This window comes from Aricia agestis, chromosome 6 (genome assembly GCF_905147365.1).
Source record: "Aricia agestis chromosome 6, ilAriAges1.1, whole genome shotgun sequence".
NCBI classification, from domain to species: domain Eukaryota; kingdom Metazoa; phylum Arthropoda; class Insecta; order Lepidoptera; family Lycaenidae; genus Aricia; species Aricia agestis.
The window spans coordinates 4,833,070-4,840,389 of record NC_056411.1 but is presented as its reverse complement, the minus strand read 5'-3'; positions in this window follow the sequence as shown (position 1 = coordinate 4,840,389).

The window sequence follows — 7,320 nt, the reverse complement described above, 5'->3', positions numbered from 1 at the left end:
GATTGAATTTTGGGATAAGTTCCGAACAATAACCTGATACCTTGGTCAGTTTACAAACGGTGGTAGGCACCAGTAGCACCAACATTCTGAAACACAGAAATGAATCAAGATAGAAAGGCGACGCGTGTGCATTGGTCGTATCAATTTTTTCTTTGCTTTTAGTTAAAAAAAAACTTACCCGTGGCAAGAGAAACCTTCTTTTGACCGAATTACTTTCGTAATTCTGTTTTTACAATTGGACACTGCACAATGAGGCATTTTTGCACAACCACTTCAGTGTAATCAAGTCGAGACGTGCGCGCTGACTGAATGAACGTTCAATGAATCTTGCACGACAGAGCAAGATTGAAACACGCTTACCACTGACCTCTATAATACACTGGACAGGCGATCGCTATCAATAAAATGTTCCTATTTGAAAGTCGCCATATTGGCGCTGATTGCTATGTGAAAGCGGTAGTGAGTGTACTTGGAACTACTATTTTGCAAATGGCGGTTGTAATTTTCTATGTAATTAGTTCACAGTACGCTCACCGCGGCGCTTCAAATCGGCATAAGAAATAGCTGTCATTTTGTACGGCATAGCCTGTCCAGTGTAATATAGAGGTCAGTGACGCGTACTCTACCCGCTTAGTCGTTTTATCTTGATTTATTTATGTATTCTGAAAGCATTCTTTGTTTCAAATCTATTCAGAAATAAATCAATTTTTATTTATTTTATTGGAACGAAGTTCCTTATCACGCGTTCGGCGTAAAGGCTAGATAGGCTAGACAGAACGATATTAATTCATCTCGACACTTTTTTCTTAGTACCTGCATGGTAGGGGCAGAGAACGTTGATAGTATTCCTGTGCGTAAACTAGATGGCGTTTTTTGAGAATAAACCGACGCGTTGTTTAGTATTTTTTTAAGTGTATATGTATACATGGTATTCCTTGTATACATTTTGTTATTCGCCAGGGCTTTGAACTTAATATTATACAGTAATGATAAATGGCCAGGCCGTCGATTTTGACTAATGTGTAGAGTTTATAGATTCTTCTCGTGCGGCTGACACATTATAATATTATTATCAAATATTTTGCCGCGCTTTAGGGTAAAATTAAGGTTTTTAGATTTAGGGTAGAGTATGTAAGGTTAGAAACTTGGCTCTACATGAGATCTCACTACTTTTTGACACGACGAACTATAATATTATGTTCTCATCTTGGCAACATTTTTACATGAAAATGTTTTTGGTGGGATAAATCTTATCACATAGACGACAAAAACTACGTCGGTAACGCCGGCCTTGTACGTTGACTGTACATTATTTCAAAACGTACAGTTGCAAGGGGCTGGGCACTAAGAGCTATCTAATGGTCACGGACGTAAAAAAAGTACGTCCGTGCTAATGGTATTATTTTATCTCTGTTGAGACGTGGTTGAGACTATATACCAAAATGCCCATGACCCTTTGATCGTTCACACGCCAATAATTAATTAATCAATCATCATCATCAGCCCGCTTATTGCTGGAGGGTTTATCTATTTCATAAAAGGTTGTTAGCAACTTCTAGTGATTTTATCGGTTCAATATTATTTGGTCTCGAGGATCGCTTACTAAAACTTAATTTCATTATTATAGTAACTAGAGATCGCCCAATGGTCGAAATTCAACTGAATGAAATTAAAAAAAATGGTCTTGATTTCAACGACATTAGGACTACTACGTTTAATTTGTAAAAAAATATTGACTTTATAATATTTTTTTCAACTCTCGTCTCTGAGACTCAGCTGATCTCAGACTGGCCGTGTAAGCATTGACAGTATATATTATAACTCTATGGTAAGCATTGTCTAATAATGGTCTAATACATAAACCTATAATGCTACAGTATATATTATGTCTATGGTCTAATAGCTGTAGGTATCTAAGATTCAATAAAAAAACTATAATCCTTTTTTAATTTGTCAACTTTTTGTCAACAGACTTCAACCATAAATAAAAGAGTATAATGGGCATTGTCCAAAAAAATCACATGTACTTTTTATATTTTTTTTCGTTAAAATAGGGTATTTTAAGAATAAAAATTAAATAATTTTGAAATTCATTGCCTAGTTTTTTCTTAATGAATTTTTAAAGTTTCGCTCTGACGTCATCATCGGCGGCCAATTGACCTCTGCAGTATGTTTTAAATTTCCTTTGATTCTTATTTATAATGGCTGGTTCGTCAAATGGAAGTTCTCATTATGTGAAAGCTGATACGAGAAGCTTACCAAGAGTTCGAAACGTAATGTTGGTCGAATTAATTGCTAATTTAACGCCATTGAAGGTCAAACAAAGGTTAAACATATTTGTTCAAAAATACATATAAGTAACTAATGGGTATTTTTTTCGTTTATATACAGAAAAACGATCACTGACCTTATTCCTCGAAATGTTTTTGTAATGAGCAAAAAAAAAAAGGACAATCCCCATTCGTATGTATAGGTTTGTCACTCAAAAATCTGTCATCTTCTTGAGTGTGCGTATTGTAGTGTGTGTAATGTTTTATTTGTTAAAAAATGTCTGATAAAAGCATTATTTCAAAATAATATTAGCTCGATGCACTACTTCACCATATAAACTATAACTGTGCAAAATTTCATTCACCTACGTTTCCGTATTTTTCGTCAAAAGGGATACAAAGTTTTTCGCTCGCGTATTAATATATAGATGACTTCTCGGAAGTATCTATAAGTGAATCGTTAAAAGGGGATTATAAATAGAGAAACATCTTTTTGTCCTTAGCGAAATTGAGTTCTAAGGACACTTAAACCTTCAAAGTTGCCTTTTCAATTATTAACCAAAAAGAAAAGTTACTTAGGTGCTAAAGTTAGCAACATTATCACCTGTTGCTGTTTAATATTTAATATACCGACAACACATTATTCTCTTGAACACACTGATGTTTTACAGAATTTAATATTTTAAATATCAAATAGAAATAATTAACTGTCTGATAAATTGATTTAAAAAAATGCTTATTAAAATTAAAAAAAAAACATGTTAGTACAAGACATAAAGTTATTATACCTAGCGGAATAGAGAAACAAAGGCCTGAGAAAGAGAGATGTCACTATCAGTAACACTGCGTGGTAAAAAGAGACGTGTGATACATGACAGCAGCACTCTTTTTTTGACGTCCAGTCGGCACGTGCCGCACGTTGACAATATAATCTCATAGAATTCATGTTCAATCATGCTTGTGTAAGTGTATACGTACACATATTTTTCACACAGATGAAAACCAATTTTGGTTACGTTTGACAGCTCAAGATTGTTGCTCTATTCCGCTAGGTATATTAACTAAAGTTAATATACCTAGCGGAATAGTACCATAAATGGTACAAGGTATTTTTATGACATTTCACATGGCAATGGAAAACTCACCTCTCGCACGAAGCATGCTCCTTAAACATAAACAGGTTAATAATATAATTTTCTATTTATCACTTTTCATATAAATCGAGCCTATTTATGTGCTTCTCTTTATGGATTAGCCTATTTATCTCACTAGCGTAGTGCCGGTTAACCAAATGCCTGTTTGAAATGAGATACCGTTTATTCGAATTACAAAAATATGTACCCCGGATTTGAAGTCATTAGGGGTTATTTGAAAACTGATATCAATTAAGCGTAGTAGGTATTGAATTCTACCAGTTAATGGATTTAGCATTGAAGCATCGATTCCGCCCTTACATTCAGGAAATCATTAAAATATTTAGATGATTATGATATAACTTGATAAAGTGCTGGGCCTGTAGACAAGTGGCAAAGCCCTAACGCTAACGCTAGCGCTACAAAATGTATGCGATTTGACATAAGTCATCGCTTCGCTAGCGAATACTAATGTCAAATCCATACATTTTATAGCGCCGCGCTAGCGTTAGCATTAGCGTTTTGCCACTTGTCTACGGGGGCTGTTTGTTAAAGATATAATTGGATATCTTCTGAGATTTCAACCATTTGGAGTAGGGGTAATTGGGTATATCAAGGTGCTTACAAATACAAATAGGTGCTTACAATCACTACTCACTCCCAAATCCTAATAGACCTACAGATGTGCCAAATTAGAAATAAGTATATTATAATTAAAAAAAAAATCTGTTGAAAAGTTATTAGAAAAAAAATTCAGTAATCCTTGAATAATGTCATTGGCAAAAATACAGACCTAGCGCCATTGTTTCTCTTGCGGCTGCACCGCAACGGGGCGCGCGGGGCGCGTTCTCCTAGCTGCGCCGGCGCATGCGCCTTAGACTCGAATGCACGACAGAGCAAGATTGAAACATGCTTACCACTGACCTCTATAATACACTGGACAGGCGATCGCTATCAATAAAATGTTCCTATTTGAAAGTCGCCATATTGGCGCTGATTGCTACGTGACAGCAGCAGTGAGTGTACTTGGAACTACTATTTTGCAAATGGCGGTTGTCATTTTCTATGTAATTAGTATAATATTTTTTTCAACTCTCGTCTCTGAGACTCAGCTGATCTCAGACTGGCCGTGTAAGCATTGTCTAATAGTAGGTATCTAAGATTCAATAAAGAAACTATAATCCTTTTTTAATTTGTCAACTTTTTGTCAACAGATTTCAACCATAAATAAAAGAGTATAATGGGCATTGTCCAAAAAAATCACATGTACTTTTTATATTTTTTTTCGTTAAAATAGGGTATTTTAAGAATATAAATTAAATAGTTTTGAAATTCATTGGCTAGTTTTAACTCAATGAATTTTTAAAGTTTCGCTCTGACGTCATCATCGGCGGCCAATTGAACTCTGCAGTACCTATGTTTTAAATTTCCTTTGATTCTTATTTATAATGGCTGGTTCGTCAAATGGAAGTTCTCATTATGTGAACGCTGATACGAGAAGCTTACCAAGAGTTCGAAACGTAATGTTGGTCGAATTAATTGCTAATTTAACGCCATTGAAGGTCAAACAAAGGTTAAACATATTTCTTCAAAAATACATATAAGTAACTAATGGGTATTTTTTTCGTTTATATACAGAAAAACGATCACTGACTTTCCTCCCTTTTTCCTCGAAATGTTTTTGTAATGAGCAAAATTAAAAAAAAATTGACAATCCCCATTCGTATGTATAGGTTTGTCACTCAAAAATCTGTCATCTTCTTGAGTGTGCGTATTGTAGTGTGTGTAATGTTTTATTTGTTAAAAAAATGTTTGATAAAAGCATTATTTCAAAATAATATTAGCTCGATGCACTACTTCACCATATAATCTATAACTGTGCAAAATTTCATTCACCTACGTTTCCGTATTTTTCGTCAAAAGGGATACAAAGTTTTTCGCTCGCGTATTAATATATAGATGACTTCTCGGAAGTATCTATAAGTGAATCGTTAAAAGGGGATTATAAATAGAGAAACATCTTTTTGTCCTTAGCGAAATTGAGTTCTAAGGACACTTAAACCTTCAAAGTTGCCTTTTCAATTATTAACCAAAAAGAAAAGTTACTTAGGTGCTAAAGTTAGCAACATTATCACCTTTTGCTGTTTAATATTTAATATACCGACAACACATTATTCTCTTGAACACACTGATGTTTTACAGAATTTAATATTTTAAGTATCAAATAGAAATAATTAACTGTCTGATAAATTGATTTAAAAAAATGCTTATTAAAAAAAAAAAACATGTTAGTACAAGACATAAAGTTATTATACCTAGCGGAATAGAGAAACAAAGGCCTGAGAAAGAGAGATGTCACTATCAGTAACACTGCGTGGTAAAAAGAGACGTGTGATACATGACAGCAGCACTCTTTTTTTGACGTCCAGTCGGCACGTGCCGCACGTTGACAATATAATCTCATAGAATTCATGTTCAATCATGCTTGTGTAAGTGTATACGTACACATATTTTTCACACAGGTGAAAACCAATTTTGGTTACGTTTGACAGCTCGAGATTGTTGCTCTATTCCGCTAGGTACCTATATTAACTTTATGGTACAAGGTATTTTTATGACATTTCACATGGCAATGGAAAACTCGCCTCTCGCACGAAGCATGCTCCTTAAACATAAACAGGTTAATAATATAATTTTCTATTTATCACTTTTCATATAAATCGAGCCTATTTATGTGCTTCACTTTATGGATTAGCCTATTTATCTCACTAGCGTAGTGCCGGTTAACCAAATGCCTGTTTGAAATGAGATACCGTTTATTCGAATTACAAAAATACGTACCCCGGATTTGAAGTCATTAGGCGTTATTTGAAAACTGATATCAATTAAGCGTTGTAGGTATTGAATTCTACCAGTTAATGGATTTAGCATTAAAGCATCGATTCCGCCCTTACATTCAGGAAATCATTAAAATATTTAGATGATTATGATATAACTTGATAAAGTGCTGGGCCTGTAGACAAGTGGCAAAGCGCTAACGCTAACGCTAGCGCTACAAAATGTATGCGATTTGACATAAGTCATCGCTTCGCTAGCGAATACTAATGTCAAATCCATACATTTTATAGCGCCGCGCTAGCGTTAGCGTTAGCGTTAGCGTTTTGCCACTTGTCTACGGGGGCTGTTTGTTAAAGATATAATTGGATATCTTCTGAGATTTCAACCTTTTGGAGTAGGGGTAATTGGGTATATCAAGGTGCTTCCAAATACAAATAGGTGCTTACAATCACTACTCACTCCCAAATCCTAATAGACCTACAGATGTGCCAAATTAGAAATGAGTATATTATAATTAAAAAAAAAAATCTGTTGAAAAGTTATTAGAAAAAAATTTCAGTCTTTAACCTTGAATAATGTCATTGGCAAAAATACAGACCTAGCGCCATTGTTTCTAAGACTTTTTCTTGTACTCGTAATATGAAATGTTACTTCCAAATTTCATCGTTCCGGACGTATACTAAGACGTTCCCTATGTAGCCTTTTACTCTCGAACTTTTTATTTTTTGAGACAAAATAAATAAATCTTTATTGCAAACCCACAACACGTCATAATTTTAAATTACAATAAAATTAACTACTACTTTTTAAATTAAATTTGGAATTATCAAAAGTAGACTTGAGCACATGAACCACCGCTCAACGAATCATATTATTATGCGCAAAGTGACTTTCTGCATATGAAACGGAATTACGTATATTTTATCGTTAGTTAAGAAATTTCATTTTGTCACAGCTGCGCGCGTATTGTATAGCGCATTTATACACGCTAAATAAAAAAAACATTAGCAGAACGACCGCCACTATGGACACAGGACAACTAATTAGCTATGTCCACACTATGCGCTTTTGTCTTCAAT